The sequence below is a fragment of the Parus major genome, chromosome 3, assembly GCF_001522545.3.
Source record: "Parus major isolate Abel chromosome 3, Parus_major1.1, whole genome shotgun sequence".
Taxonomy (NCBI): Eukaryota; Metazoa; Chordata; class Aves; order Passeriformes; family Paridae; genus Parus; species Parus major.
This window is the reverse complement of record NC_031770.1, coordinates 61,605,526-61,622,653: the sequence shown is the minus strand read 5'-3', so window position 1 is coordinate 61,622,653 and position 17,128 is coordinate 61,605,526. Positions and strand designations below refer to the sequence as shown.

Below are 17,128 nucleotides of genomic sequence, written 5' to 3'. Positions count from 1 at the left end.
TGTATGCCACCAGCCAAACAATTGCTAGGGAAGGATATCAAAAGCTGCTAATAAAAATGAATAATACTGGTTTTCATTTTTATTCAATAAAATAAAATTTCATTATATTTTTAAAAACATGGAATTTATATAACAAGTGAAAAATTCCTTAGCAAACTTAACTTTAAATCATCACAGTTGTGCAGAATAAAAAAGCCATGGATCTACTTTTTTGTTGTAAAAAACTGTTGGTTAGATTTGTTCTGTAAATGGTCTAGCCTAAAATATTTAAAAGTTGTGACATTTTGGGTATTTTTGATAGTAAAAAAACTGTTTTAAAAGGATGTCCAATTCTGCATCAAGAACTTGTTAAAATAGTGTCAAGTTAATGCACGTCTGCCAAGCTTAACTGTGCCTTTTTATCATTCAGTTTATCATTTCATTTAGGTCGTGCAGTTCACCAAAGTCTTTCTCCTTACCTAGACAGATGTTAAAACCAATAAGGTAAGAGTTCACTTTCAAAGTCTTTTTTTCTGTATATAGGTACTATATATAGGTATTATTCTATGTATTCCATGTAGATATTATTATATATTCCATATATTGTTTGACATAAACTAAATGTGGGAAAAGCTTTCTTATTCAGTCTGGTTATATTGGCAAATATATGAAGCGTTAGGATACAAAGCACTTCATTTTGCTAAATCTCTCATATTCATACCTGCTTATTTTATTGACAGCCCACCATGCCAGAAAAGGAACTTGATCAACTGGGTTAAGAGATGTGGCATTACATTTATTGTGTGTTAGTGGTTTACATCATATTTAAGTAATATTGTAGGACATGCTTTTCTGTGACCAGGCATTTAAGGAATTTGTGCAGGAGTTAACAAAAGTTTAAAATTACCTTGGAGAAGAACAGCACATCAAGCATATTCGTTAGTATAAATCAAATCAAGGCATTTTTATGAGACATGTTTCATGTAATGAAAAGGAAAAAATGCAGTGATTTCACTGAAGAATATTGTGCTCTTTTCTCATGAAGAGACAACTATATTGGACTACACATAGTGACAAGAGTGCTGTTCAGAAAGGCACTGAAATGGGGTAGGGTCACTGTATGGCCGACCTCAGATGATTTGATGGATGCAAGGTATTTTTGAAAAGATGCCATGTACTTGGGAGCCTAGCATCAGCCTTATGTGTTTGAAGAATGCTGCCCAAACTCCTATATTAAAGGGCAAGGAACTGCTTGAAAGTGGGTGGTAGAAGCAGCTTTCAAATCTTTGAAAGATTTTTGCAAAATAAAAACATTTTCAAAATAGAGTTTAACATGGATGCATACTCTCCATTTTATTGTGCATGAGTTCAAAGGTAGTTGAAGTTAGCATTACCTCCCTTGGAATGTAAATGAGTCCCAAACCACACTGAATAATCCGGATCTTTCTAGAGGGATTGCTAGGAGCCAGGAAAGGTTTTTAGATAGGGTTTGTGTAGCACCAACTAGGAATGAACAAATGTAAGAGTCAAGGCCAGCTGAAAATGGCCCAGCATTTTTAAAAGGTGAGAAAGCAAATCACATAGCACTCCGTTTTTTAGATTGATATGTTCAGATGTTATGTCTAAAATTATACACAATCTTTGTGTGTCATACTTTATCAGTCTAACTAGTTAGAACTAATTTATTTGAAACATTGCTGTTGGTATTACAGAGGCTGAGACAAATGTTACATACAGTTCAATGTTTTAGCATGTGTGGAGATACTGCTTTCAGCAAGATGACAGCAGTTTGATGTTGAATTGTGGAATGCTATCAGACACCGAACATGCAAATTTCTATCTGAATGCCTTTTTAATCACTTTTATGTCATTTTTAAAAATTATTACTAGGTTGACCTGAAAGACAATAAGGCAGATGGCTGACTTCTTGCATGGAAACATTCAGTTAATGAGGTAAATGGAACTTTCACCATAAAACACTAAATATTTTCTTCTAGCCACTATGATCTCAAGCTGACAACTTCTATTTGGAACTAAAACAAAAGGAGTGTGGTTTTCAGCAGAAAAGTATTCAGCAGGAAAAAAAAAAAAAGAGAGTGTGTTAATAGCCAGACTGAGATTGTTGATGATACCTTTTTCAGTCTCACAAATACATTTTTTCATTATCTCTCCCTCCCACACTTAAAATTTGACAGACCACTTTCATTTCAGTAAACTGATTTCTCCACCGATCATAAATATCCTGTTTTGCTACCAGAGGGCAACATATTTGCTTCCAATTCTTGGTCTCTCATGTGTCACTTTTATAACAGATTTTCAGTTCGTTTCTATCTTTCAGTTGGAAATGTCGAATATTTCACACCAGACTGTGAATGTTAGGACAGCACAGAGAGAGCAGTGTGGGAACAGCCACCCTGAGGCAGATTTCTGATCCCCCAAACACTGTAGTGTTCTCCTAGTAGCTCACAACAGTGTTCCTGAATCAGTATCTGGTCCTTGAGAGCTTGTGACAGCAGCTGTGCAGGATCAGACAAAGTCTGGTAACACACAACTTGAGTAGTGTCAGAGCTTGTTAAGCACTCATGGAGACTCTGCAGGATCTGCTGGGGAAGAAGTGGTATTTTTGTGTTTTGTTGGTCTTACAGGTATTTTAAAATTGAATTTCCCAATAGCTTTTGAACAAATGCAGATTTTCATTAATCACAATATACCACAGCAAGGGAGGTGAAAATTTAGCACACATTACCTGAATAAATATTTTTTTTTAATTTGGAATTACCACTAGAATGCAATATGCACTGTATAGGAAGAGACAGTGAACTGTCAGCCCCTGCCTACTGACTCTGTGTTGTGAGACTTGTGTGCCCCTGCTCTACATAACATTATGTAAAATTTCCCCTGTTCTCCCTCACCCAACATCTCTTTTCCAAGCCAAAAAACCTTAGCCTGTGAGCTGCTCACAGCAAAAATTCTTCCAATACTTTGAATGTTCTCTGGTTAATATTGCTGTTCTCTGGTCCTTTTCCAGTTCTACTTTTTTTTTTGAGATAGGTGGTACAGTACAGAACATAGATGAGACACACACAAGATCCTGAATATCTGGGAAAATATGGACTTTCATAAGGGCTTTCTCATTTTTCATGCATGATTGGCTTTTTTGACTGTTAGTGAGTAAGGAAGTGAAAGTTCCTTGAAAATCCCAGTCAAATACTGAGATCTCATTCCTGAGTCCTAGTTAGTCTGTACTGAATTGAGATCTGGGTAGGTTGCCAAACAGGGTGAAGAGACTCTTGAATCTAGGAGACTGTTTCAAATTCTTCCTGATTAACTTTATTGTTCCTTCTGGAAAATAAATTTAGTTCTGATGCAATTTTCTTTTTTGTTTTTTTTTAGATTTTTTGTTACTCCATGTTTCCTCAAACACAGACTTTTGTTTCACTTTATAAGCCTATATATATACATGTCCTGTCTCCTCAAAACAATAATCTGAGGAATAGCTCCAATTATAGCAATTACTCTTTCTATTTTAGTCTACCATCTCCAGCAGTGAAGAGCCCTCTTGATTATTGCTTCCAAAAGAGTCGCAAGAAACTATGCACCAAGCAGAAGCTAAACATTCTGGTACAAGAAAAGAATCTTCCCTCTAAATACCAATAAGTCAACTGCTGATATATGCCCAGCTGGAAATGGCTTGGGTCCTTCCCAGGCCTTTGCACAGCTCTGGTATTCTCTCTTCAACCAGTTTTCTCTTCAAACCCCACTTGTTAAATGATTCAAAATGTTCCACTTTCGCCCATCCACTGACTTCTTATGCACCTTGAGAACTAAAGGGAAGATTTTTTCCACAAGGAAAATTCCTTGCTTGTAATTTTCTCCACCCACACTAGTCAATTAACTCTTCAGAAAAAAATTCAGCCTACTTATTGACATTGTGGACATAAATGTATAGCCAAACTTTTAGATTGAGTGATGTGTTTCACTTGGATGGTTATTTAATACAGTAAAATAATCAAATAGTGCATTTCATATATGCAAATTATTTTTCTCTCTAGTATTTATATATATATATATATATATATATACATACACACATACAAACACATTCATTATTACAATTTGCAGTGTTAGTTATATTAAAGTATATGTTGCTACATACATTTTATATATGTATGTGTATAACTTGAATCTTGTTAAGTGCTAGCAATTTTTAATCATGTTCATCTAATTGCAGCAGGCTCATACATTAATTCTCACACACATTTAATCAGCAGCACTGGCAACAATGCTGTATTGAAGTGTATGTGCAACTGTGATGAGGCAATATATGCTAATAAATCCTTCCCACCACAGGTGACCTAAGGTTAGGACATATCTGTTTATTAGCTGGGAATGCAAGTTTACATGTCAGGGCGTGTCTGAAGTGCTAGGCTGGAACCAGGAGCCCATCCCAGCTAAACAGGTGGGTGCTAAAAGTGAGAATTGGATAGACAAGTGGTAACAGTTGAGGTCTTGCCACAGAACAGATAGAAATGTTCTTTCAATAGAATAGTGTAAATTGAACTTTTAATTACTATGTGCTCTTTTCAGCACAACAGATGAAAAACTGGAATTGAGCAGCTGGAAGCATGAACTGTTTTCCAGGAAAAACCTGCCTTGAAAAGTGCTTTGTGAGCATGTTGGAGTTGAGGAGGCAGCTGTGTGATTTCACAATTTGATTCTAATTGTGCTTTAACAGGTTTGTGTATTCAAGTACTTGGGTTGGAGCACTGGCTGAGGACAGGTGCTGTTTAATATGATTCAATTAGGCTTTTGTGAATCAATTTAAAAATACAAAAGTGGGAGAGAGATGCCATGCATAATAGTAATGAGACTATTATGAAAACACCTTTTGCAAATACTCTAAAAATGGTAAAAGTTATTGTAATTTTTGAACATAGTTTCTGACACTGACATCTCACTCTGATCAGAAGCTAATCAGGACATCAGAAATTAAGCAGGAGTGAAGATGATTGCAGAGATAAGGCTGAGACACTTCCACCATAGCACAGATTTCAGAAAGTGTAGCTAAATCCCTTTGCCCAACTGCAGTAAGTCACACGGCATCTTTCACAGGACTGGTAGTTAATTGCCCAAGTGCACGGAATGGTGCCCACTCAACACCTTGGCTTGCACCTTGGTGTAACTCCGTCACAGCTAAACGGCTTCCTAGCATCTTCAACATGTCCTTGAGATAGGTGCCTTCTGCACTTTCCCTCCTTACACTTTTTCATTCTGCATTTACCATAACTTTCAATTTCCCTTTGCAAATCCACCTTGATGCACTGTTTTCCCTCTTTCATACTCTCAGAAGGTACCCTCAGCATACAGCCCCCATAAGCATACAGGCCATCCCTGTGCGCTGTAAAGGAGACCTGCACAGAATACTTGCTGTAACTTCATAATTAACTTAATTTCCCTTTGGGAAATTAGTATTCAAGAGGAGTTTGTAAATGTACAGCATGTTATTCATGTTCATCCTGGAGCAGAGCAAGGCAGTGGAGATCTTTGTGCCCTAAAAAATGCTATGTGCAAAAGGTTAGAAGTAGAAGCACCTGAGCAGTCTTCTTCCTGCAACTTCTCCAACATCAGCCACACCACACCAAAATGTCAACTTGCCTGTAAATTCTGCCTGCAGCCTCCTTAGCACAAGTATATACAAGTGCCTTCTCTCACCCCGCTGTCTTTCACTACACCCAAGTCCTAACAAACAAGTGCAGATCTCCACCCATATCCTTTCCAATTATTGTTCCTCTTCTGATGCTGAATTGCTGCTAAACGTTGTAGCTCACTATCCTAAATATCAGATCAATCCTACCTAAATTCTCTGTGCTAACCAAAGCTAAGAGCCCCCTGAACAATCTTGTGCTTGCTCTTGCCAAATTCTGCTGATGGTGACGCTAAGCCAAGGGCTATGAGTCAGTCACATTTCACTGCTTAGTCAACCTGCTCAGCTAACTTTACCCTGGACTCAAATATAAATGAGTGTTGCAAATGGTGAGGACATGATGCTGATTTGTGAAAGGAGGTAACTGGAGTAGACACACTGTCAAGGATGTGTGTGGGAAAAGGGAGCATGCCTAGAGATCTGTCTGCATGCCTAGTTGTCCTCACCTAGGGGATGTAAACACCAAGTAGCTCGACATCACAGAGAAGGAGGCCAGAGGAATCACTGGCAGGATGTGCTGATATTTAAGATATACACACACACAAGATATACATGGGATATACACATTTAAAAACAATTTTCAGTGCTGAAGTTACAGTAAGTGAATGATAATGTCTAATCTTCAAATAGTCCTGGTATCAAATGATAAATGTATGCTTCCATGAACAGTAAATACAATTCAAGCTTCAACTTAAACTGTTTTTCAAAAGATGACCTCGTTTAAAAGTGTTTTTAGCTTTGATTGTGTAAAACATTTAGCACCATCAAGTGGTAAAACAGTGCACTGCTCCTTCATAGCAGTCTGTAATAAAAAGGGAACAGTGATGTAATTGTGTATTAGACAGGAGCCTAAAGAAACCTTTAAATATATTTTATCAAGGTTATTTGGAAGAGTTTCTGAGCTTTTCTTGGGAAAAGTACTAGATTAAGTGTTTTTGTTTCCAGCAAATTAAGTTGAATCAGTCATTGTTTCAGCTTGAATATATGGCAATCGGTTTCAGTATTTTTCAGTCTAAATTACTGAAGTTGAGTCTATCTACATATGATCAACATAGAAATAATGTTCACTTTAGCACAGAAGCTAGTATGAACATTTTTATTATCCTCCTCGGTGATGTCTTAAAACAATAGTTCTATAAAATGGGAGCAGAAGTAGTAACCTGCAGAGTTATGAGACTTGCTTAACTTTTCCTTGCTGGCCATTAAATAGGCTTGAATGGGACCAGCCAGTGGTAAAGGCTGTCTGCAATAGAGGCAGCTGTAGGCCTATGCATAAAATGAGTAGAATTTAAATACAGAATTTAAAAGAGCACAATTAATTTGGTTCTAAAATAATAACAGCAACAAAGTCTTTTGCTAGCCCAAACCCAATTCTGAAATCTGAAGAGATTTTAAATTATGCAGTAATCATGTATCATTTCAATTAGTAGCAACTTTGGTACAGATAATGCTTAATATATGCATAACTTGATTAAAGAAATAATAGACCTACCTGTGGGGTAAAATGATCTATAATTATACTGGTTGATTGTTACATAAATGTTTTTAATTTTGCCAGTGTGTGCTTATCAAATAAGGATAAAAAAAGACCTTCTTCTTCTTAAGAAAAACCAAATCAAACCAAACCAAATAACCAACCAATAAACCCATGAACCAACCAAAAGCTGTTAAAATAGCCCTCTTCATTACTTAAAAATTTATTTTAATGAGAAGCAAACTCTAATGGATGAGTTCACACAACTGAAGAGATAGAAGGGACAAGCAGATGACCTGATGTCTGAGAAGGAAAAGCAGGTAATTTGTGCCAGGCAGCAAACCAACTTAAATAACAGTGAACAGAAAATCCTTGTGTTAAAGTCAAAGGTATTTTTCCTGATATCACTGAATAAAACAAATCATTTGTATGGATTGAATCCTCATGTTTATCTGAAGGGAAATGTCTGATGCAGAAAATATTTCTCCATTTTGCTATGGATACAGAAGATGGAATTCAGCTTATCAGAAAAGGAAATTATTAATGTAAGTTTAAATTAATTTCTTTTAATCTACTCTTCAGACACATTAAGCTCAATATATTAGTAAGACGTGAAGACTTCATTGTCAGCTGCTCATTTGAAATCACTGTCAACTGAGCCTGGGATTCTTATAATAGGAAGGGGAGAGTATTTGCTGACTGCAGCAGGCTTTGAAAATGAGGATGCCCAGCATCTTCCTGCATCCGTAACTCATAACATTATGTTTTTCATATATATCTTGGACTTCCAAGAAAGGGGCAGAGAAATTTGAAGGGCCTTTTGTGACATCTTGACCAAATTTTAGGAAGTTGCATGCAAAAAAATATTTTCCAAATTGTCCTTTGTTTTTTTCCTTTTTTTTTTTTTAAGTACTGGATGCACTTGATTGTAGTAGCTTGTCCAGCTTCAGGAAATAATGTGCTAAGAGAGAAACAGGACAGTGATTCCAGCAGTATGCAGAAGTGCACAAAGCCCTCTCACTGTTTGTCCCAATGTTAGATCCTGGAATCCCAAGTACAAATGCAGAGAAATGTGTGGTGGTTAATAAAATGTGACTCCTTAATGATTGATCAGGGCTAAAATACATGAGTGCTGAGAAAAGAAGACATTTGAGAGGGAACAATGGGGCAAGCACAAGGGAGAGGCACTGAGTTCCATGAAGCCTTCGACAATTTTTTAGTGTAATTCCCTTGCAGAGGCCTCAGCCGCTACTCGTAAGAGAGTGATTGATAGCAGCACTCTGCTGTCATCCTCCCAAACCCCACGTTTGGCAGAGGAGAGGAAGTGTTGCTGCAGGCTTTGTTGTCAGCAGGGAAGATGATCTGGGGAATGGCAGCGCTGCTCTGCCAGCAGCGGTGTCTCAGCGCCACGCAAACACCAGCCGACTCCCAGGCATGAGCCGTGGATCCCCCCGCTGGCACAGCCCTGAATCCAAGCTCATACACCTTGCCTCCAGCTCAGCTTTTTGGCTGGGGCTCAGTGCAGGACTGGCTCGAGTCCCTCTGAGCTGGAGCACAGGCAGGCTGCACTGAAAACTGCTTTTCGTGTAAGCCTCAGGAAGCTGTTGTAGCTGAGTCTTTTGTATAGTCTGAGTAACAGAGTGTTTCATTTCACACCTTTGAGAGGAATCTGTTCTATAGATCACACATCCTTCAGCTTGATCCTTGTGTCATCTTGACTCTCCCTGAATTTAGAATTTGCCAAACCAAAAGAGCATGCAGGGATGCCACTTTTATCACATGGATAAAACCATGGGTTAACAAGTACTTAAAAAAAACCCTGCAAAATACAAAGACATGTGAAAAAGAATCTGTGATTTAATTGTTTTAATATATTAGGTAAAAAATGAGAAGTTATTCAGTATTTGCTCCATTTTCCACTGCTCATTACTAAGCAAAAGATGAATCAGAATGTGTGGCAGATTTTTAATAAGCAAGCTACCTCTTATCCCAGAATACTGGCATCCCAAATTAGTGGTATGGCTTACAGGTAAGCTGTCAGTAAACCAAAATTTCAAACCTCATGTTGATGTTGTTTTGCTTTCTTATATGTATATGTTTACCAAGGTAAAGCAAAGTGCACAACAACAAACAGCTGTAAAGCAACCAGTTTCTAAGAAGTAGAGAGAGATTCTGAAATTGCAATGGCTGTACCTGACATGGAGGAGAATTTTTTTTTTTTAAATGGTGATGGCACAAGAAGAGATAACATACAATATCAAATAATTTGGCATACGGTAGTTGGAACTTTGAAGGCACAGGACACAATTTTAAATGCATTCTATTTTTGGGAATAAGTTGTGTTCTTACAGAGGGTGAAGTCACCCTAAATGGGCATCCAATTCTCTGAAAACATTCTGCTCATTGTGATAGGTTGCTGGCAGTTCTTACTCACATTTTTTTTTTTTTTTTGTAGATAAAAGAAAATGAAACTTTATTCTGATGTTCGCTGATTCTATGACTGATTCTTAAGAGTCATCCTTTTTATTGTGAACTCCTTTTAAAGAAATCTTAGGGATTTTTTTTTTTTCCATTTTTAGAAGGATCCATCTCGAGAGTTTTGCAGAAATTAGATATTATTTTAAAAATCTAACCTTTCAGTGAAGTGTGATTCATATCTTTGCATCATGATCCGAAATGAATACCTATTTAAGGACATTACAATAGAGTACCTATCTGTTTCTTTCTGCCATTTTTTAAAGAGTTGCTACATTTTTCTCTTGGTGATATAGATAATAGTCAGGAATGTTGCCAGGTTGGTTCAGTCACTCCCAGTCACATGGAAGGATGCACTGCCACTTCAGTCTGAAAAAGTAGGATTTAAGCCCCAGAAATAGGCATTACATCCAGCAATGCAGCAATAATTCCATGTGCTAGGCATCCCATCAGTAGCAATAGCACTTCAAAGACGAATCTCCTTTAAGAAGTTGAATTAAATGATCTTCAGCAATAGTTTTTGTACCAGATTCCCAATGTACAAATACAGAAATGAATGTTTTCTACACCAATAAAGAAATCTACTTCTGAGCTACATGTGAAAAATAAATTCTATCCTTGCTTTTAGAATGGCTTCTTACCTTTTAGAGATAAAGAAAACATTCTAAGAAGACAGAAGAAACCACATCAATTCTGCTAAGTAAAACTAAATTGCGTTGGATCTATCATGATCATTTTACCTGTATCAAAGATTGATTTCGACCTATTCAAATTTTAATTGTCATAATATAGATTCACCAAGTCAACTTTCTTAATATACCATCATTTTGCAGCATTTTCCAAACCTGGAATTTTATTGTACAGTTTATTGTACAGCAGAATTGGCACATCTCTGTATCAATGGACAGGGTTCAAAGAGAATAGCCCAAGCCCAGCTGAAGGCTGGGGTGTATTTGGGATGCACTGGTATGCAAGAGGTAGAGTGGTGCCAGCAGGCCAAAGGGGTTGATCCTTCCCCTTGCTTAGCACAGGTGAGGTCATGAATGGAGTGCTGAGTCCAGTTTTGGGCAAACATGGACATATTGGAGCAAGTCCAGCAATGGATGATGAAGATGATTGACAGATTGTTATTTGAGGAAAAGCTGAGAAGGGTGGGATTGTCGTTTTGCTATAAATACTTGATACTTGCCCTATCACTGAGGCAGCCCCTGGGCTTTGTGTTGTGCTGGGGAATAAGGCAATGCTGTCTGCAAAAATGGAAAACCTGAACAAAACTACACCAAAGGATATGTGCATAGGTACAATAAAGAGGAGCTCCAAAAGGATTCTAAAAACAGACCATAGGGACCAGAAGAATCAGGTGATAGAATCAGGTAATTTCTGAATCAGAAATTACACTCTTAAGTTTCTTCGGAAGGTGACTGGGGGAAGGACCTCCCCCTCCCACAGCCATGGGGCGAACTTACAGCTGTTTGTGAGTCTGTTACAGGGTGCAGGCTGGAACAATGTGTGTTTCCTTTTCCTCAGGTTAATGTCTTTGTACAAAGTTTTCATCTGCATGAGTTAAACTGATTGCCTGGTGTTTAGCTTCTGATGCATATGGTAGCAATGTCCATGCCCTGTTTCTGAAGGAGAGCTATTGAATATGTTCTTGGGGAGGTGGAAAGCTTTAGGAGTATAAAACCACTGTTTTACACTCCATACACCACCAGTTGTTAAAGCTGAAAATTGTCAAAGGTTAATGGCTAATTTGAACAAAAGCCTAGTGGCAACCTGACTTACAAACCAAGATATTTAGACCTTACATAAAGTGACAAGGATGCTCTTTGAAAGGAATGAGGTGATTGTGGCAGGGGTGGATGCACACTGTCAGGCAGACTTGCTGAACATGCAACAATTTTGCAAACACAACATGACATTAAGTACATCTTTACAGGGACTCAAGCTACAGACATTTAGCCCACACCTAGCTGCACAAAGCAAGATTCAGTTTTATGTAAAGCACTTCAGATACTGTGAAGAGTATCACCTGGCCTGGAGCTGCTGCTGCTCCAGAATAGTGCAGGGCTCACACTGGGATTGGGCTGCACATCTCTGCTCTATCAAGGCATCCCAGACTCCCCAGGAACTCCCAAGTGATATTCAATGTTTGTTTGTAGGTAACTGAATGCTTTCTGTACTGAATGTTTCAAGTGCTCAAATATCTACTAGTATTTTAGTAGTCCTAGGTATCCTGCCTGTCCCAATGTGGCATTTCACAGAACTCCCACAGATTCTGATGCATGCCATCTTATGTGGGTATCTTGGGTCTTTTGGGACATCTAAAATGGTTCTATATATGTATATTTTGACATTTAATTGCCTTCCTTCATTCAGACAGCTAAGTTTAGTCGTGTGCCATCTGGTGTTGAAAGATACCATGAGGGAACCAGCTCTGAGCTCTCATGGTTGCAATTCATCTAAATCACTCCTAAAGATGTGTGTTTAGATGGCATGAACCCATGCCTAGAAATGTTTGGTTTCTTTTGTATTTTAACATAAGAGATGAACCTTTACATTGACAAATAGAGTATTTAATCTCACAAGATTTATGAATGAATGTTGTTTTTTAAGGCAGTATGTGTATCTTTTGGAAAGTCCTGAAAGCTTAATGACAGCACATGTTCACACTGTGGTACCCACAAGCCCCAGGATACATGTCAGCAGTTTGCAATCACTTCATGTACAAATTCTACTCTGATCCAATGTTCATTTTCAGTCTCTCCCTCTCCCCCTCTCTCTCTCTCTCTCTCTCTCTCTCTCTCTATCTCTCCATCTCTCTCCTCTCTCCTCTCTGCTTCATTGGATGGTGGTGCAAAGTTTGATGTGCCTTCCCACATTCTCATCCTCCATTTTTCATCTCACAGTATCCCTTTTCATCCCAGGCAAACTGGAAAAACATTTGAGAGAGTGGAACAGATACTCAATTGACAGGACAGTCAGAAATCTCTTGAGTAGTGGGGGGAAAAAAGTATTTATTTCACTTCTCAAAAATATTCTAAATTACCTCTGTGAGTTGTAAAAACACAGACTAATCTGTGAGACTGTCACAGGCAGTCCTGTTACATATTTATCAAAGACAACTGCAATGAGTAATCAGAACTTTATTATTATAATAGAGATGTTAGCATCAGAGAAGGATCTTTTAATGTCAGATTCTCTGACATTAGGAGCATAGTGACCAATGCTGGATAGCTGATACAAAGTTCAGTTCCACAGATCCCATTTATGAGAAGTCAGGATGTTTGAAGGAAAACAGCTGTCAAAGAATCAGGCAGATATTTTGAATTCATATCAATAATAACAAAGTAATTTTCTGCTCATGATTCTATCACAAAGCATGTTTCATACAACCTTAAGCACACTCAAAAATACCATACAAGGTTTGTATCTTCATTCTTATACTCTGTTAGTTACAGCTGGAGAAAAAAACAAAAAACATTTTATGGTGGGAAAAGAAAAAAGAAACTACTTTATCATCAGACCATTAAGATAATTTGGAAAGTAGTTTCAGAACCATTAGGACAATCATGAAAATTTGCTGATAAAATTGCAAATTTAAGATTTCAAGTTCAGATTAAATCACTAAAGAGCAACTTGTTCAGCCATGTTTTTTTTTGTTAGAATTGTCTTCTGCTGCAGGCCTGGCATGACATCCAGTTACGTGTAGCATGACATACATGATGGCAAAATAAATACATGCTTAGATGATATTCCACATAATTCTGCATGTTCCTAATATATGCATCCTTACAGCCTGTAAAAAAACCTAGGAATGTCTCCTAAACCAGTATCAAAATTCTGTTTTGCAGAACTGTCATCTATATAATCTTATGGATCAGATACATGTGTAAAGGAAAATATTGTCCTATGGTGGACACATATATGTGATAAAATTAATCTAATGCTTCTTATTTTCATTATGTCTTCAGACCCAGCCCAGTCTTCTGCTACACGTTATTTTTTTACCAAGGTTTACCAAAAGGTGAGAAATTTTGGAAGAGATTCCAGGAGCAGTTTCATCTTGATACAAGACATTTTTTACAATGTAATTAATCACTGGAACAGTCTCCTGAGGAATGCGGTTGATTCCCATCAGAGTTTGCCTTCATGAGCTTATGGGATACTTTAGGCACATTTCATCTCACTCTAGCACCGGTGGAAAATGAAGTTAAAAGTTTTACTTATTGTTAAGAGGTAAGGTCTAGTGTGTTCTCTAATAATGTATTTGTGTTTAATTTAGCTCAGTGTTATTTTTTTATAGAGTTTCTAGTATCTTTCTAGTATTGTTCTAGTTCCTTTTGACCCATGGAGCCAGAAGCCTACTGTATGAAACTGCAGACTAAACTGCAATCCCTGTCTGTAAAATACACAATGCAAGTAGCATCTTCTCACTGTTGCTCACTGTAGTAACACTGACATTTCACACTTCATGTTCAAAATTGCAACATTGCCCTAGACATTAAGTGTACAAAGAATAAGAGATGAAAATCAAAATAACTTACTAAAGGTTAAAGAAAAAACTGAAAGAAGATTGAGCGTATTCTATTTTAGTTTTCAGTATTTCTTTCAAATATCAGAACCCACAATATTCTGAGATTTGAGCACTTAGCATAGCGCATTTGGCAAAGAACTCAATGACATCTGAATGGAAGGAAATCAATTGTACTGTCTTGTGTGAACACACAGGTTTTGAACCTTGTACAAGACATGTCCTTGGCTTTTCCATCCATGGCATATTCCTACATTCCTACAAAGATTTAACCTGCTGCTGGAGATCTAACTTTGTATCACAACTGGAATGCTGTGCTTCACTGCAGCCTGCCATCTTTTCTCCTAAGTGCATGTATACATGTGCCATAGTCCATCCTGCTAAACAATCATTTGGCCTTAATGACAGACAAATTCCACTGATATTTCACAGTCTTTAGATGGTTTGCACTTCTGTGAATTATTCAGTATTTTTTTCCCTTTATTTTCCATGGAAAATCAGTAAGAGTTTAGGATACTCATTATCATGCAGAATCCTACCTTAATCCCCATCTGCAAAATGCATGTAGTTACTCCCTCCAAGAAGAGAGACATCCACTGAAGTCTGGCACGAGATTAGATGCTGTCACTTTTGTGTCAGAGGACAAGAACCAGTCAGTGCAATGACATAAACATGATACATTTATTTGAAGCCTGTTGCTGTTTTATTGTGAAATTTGTGTAATCTGAAGTGTGTGATAATACATAATTGTTTCAAAAAGAAAATAATCTGGCTTTTGTTTTATTCTGTCTGACCTCTTAAAAACCAAACAAAACCCAACTGTTTTTAATTTCAGCATGATGGGAGAGACAATGACCTTTCTCAAGCAGCAACTAAGCTCCTACAACTTGATTGAGCCCTTCCAAGACAGAAAACAAAATCTGAATTATTCCAGTCTCTTCAGATATAGAAGTTAAACAAAATTTCTTGCAAAGCAAACTTGTTGAAGAATCTCAATAAATCAGAGATATATGTGGGACAATATGAAAATCCATCCTGTGGTACTGTAGGTAGAAAATTAATCTATTTTATGATTTAAAATTGCATTGCGTAATTTCAATGGGATATTAATTTTCCAATAAAATCCACCTTTAAAAGGCTGATTTCCTAGCTGCATGTTGCAGGAGGATATTGTAAATTACTGGTTTCTTTTTCCTGTCAAACATGCCACAGGATGGACATATTACTGTGGAACTCAAGACTTACGGGTCTGTATTTCTATTTATAGCTCTCTTAAATGTAGAACTAGTTTTGTTGTTCACCATAACTTGTTAGGTAAAACACTGGTTGGATTTTCTTTACAGTAGAGGGCATTCTTGGTGTGGAAAAAGATGTATCTAAATGTAAAGGATAAATCAAACTCAGCATATAAGCATCTGGTAAAATTTCCTGTTGTTCAGTAATTTGAATAGCATATGCTGCTGTAAGATTTGCAATTAGGCTTGTACATAAACAGTGTTGTTAATATTGTTTTAGCCCTGTGAGTAGACTGGGTATTGAGTTTTCATCATGCTTCATAGAAACTGCTTAGGCTGCTCTAGAAAGCTCTGCCTATATTTGCAAAAAAGTACAATTTTTAAGTATTCTGATAGTTTCACATATTGAGAGAAACTTCTCAGCCATTTCATGCATTCATGGCTGGGCTTGGCTTTGTGGTTTTTTTCATGTAAAAATTGCTAGCATTTCTGAGCTCAAATCTTGTCACAGTAAGATGTCTCTGCATTTGAAATTACATGAGTGTAGGAATTTATTTTTCTGACAACCTCTGTTCTGCTTTTGTCAGTGGTAAATTCCAGCTCAAGGAGATGTCAAATCAAATTTTTAATGAAGAGAGGTTTACCTAGGAAAAAATAATGATAATTAATACCTCACAGAAATTAAAATTCAAACCCACATATGTGTATGTATTAAAAGAAAACCTTATTAGATATCTACAAATTAAAAGAGCAATAAAGCTGCTTTGGCCTTAGTTTTCTGTTTTATCTTTTTTTTTGTAAAAACAAAGTTGAGAAATAAGTAATTTTGATGCTTTGCTGCAAAGTTTGAAGGAAAAAAGAAACTCTTATTTTCTAGCTATAAATGTTCTTTTTTCTTTGACCAAACCACATAATCATTTTCTTTTGGATAATTTTCTTGAATCAAAGTATCACCTATTTGTATAATTTCACAAACAAATGCCCAGCACTTCTTCCATCTGCCTTTACTGTCTTGCTTTGTTATTTTTAGTAGTACAGGCCTTGAGAAGCTATGTGTTCTCAGTGCGTCCTGAAGGCATTCAGCAGTATCATATATTCAAATTAGACACAGTGTCTGACTGATAAATACATGGATAATCAGCCATGGAGAGGCAGCCTTGCTAAAACAATATTCTGGACCCATCCACAAGTGAAGTTAATGTGGACTGGTAAAAAAAGTGTGGAAGTTATGTTGGCAGGAGCAAACCTAGAGTAAATCTGCGCCGCAGTGTGAACTGTGTATGGTCACACCACACAGCAATAGCAGGATACAGACCTATGTGCTGGGAAAAAAATGTAATTTTTACTGAAACTGCTAAATATACACGGTAGCACGGGCTCTGTCGTTCCTTTGCATGTACTCCCGTGTTGCTGCCATAGGAGGTGGTAGAACTTGGCATCCACAGGTACTCAGATAAGCCATGAACTCGTTCATTTCAGGCACCTGACCACTTCACTGTGCCGCTGATACACCAGCCACGCCTCTGCTCAGGCGGCGAACCTGTGCCGCCGGTACCTGGGGGCTGCTGGCTTCCCCTGGGGGGAGATCCCGAGGGCCTCCCCTCAGCGGGGGAGTGCCGTGGCGGCCTGAGGTGTTGTGCGGGGAGGATGGCGAGGAGCAGCCTGAGGTGCTGTGCGGGGAGGATGGCGAGGAGCAGCCTGAGGTGCTGTGCGGGGAGGATGGCGAGGAG

At 37.7% G+C, this 17,128-nt stretch overlaps 1 protein-coding gene and 1 long non-coding RNA gene across 3 annotated transcripts in view; both read left to right on the top strand.

Annotated features, from left to right (window-relative positions):
• The first annotated feature begins 105 nt into the window (after positions 1–105).
• LOC117244048 lies at positions 106–16,161 on the top strand. Its single transcript, XR_004496419.1, has 5 exons — positions 106–483; positions 1,870–1,932; positions 4,567–4,714; positions 13,604–13,868; positions 14,999–16,161. It is a non-coding gene; the product is annotated as an uncharacterized LOC117244048 (long non-coding RNA).
• A 720-nt stretch (positions 16,162–16,881) lies between these two features.
• Positions 16,882–17,128, top strand: part of TPD52L1 (TPD52 like 1) — a 50,635-nt gene continuing 50,388 nt past the window's right edge. Inside the window, exon 1 of one of the 2 annotated variants that reach the window (XM_033512815.1) lies at positions 16,882–17,065. The gene's annotated coding sequence lies outside the window, so the exon portion shown is untranslated. Of the gene's footprint in view, positions 17,102–17,128 lie in introns of both variants that reach the window. The other variant, XM_033512814.1, reaches the window with a different exon arrangement.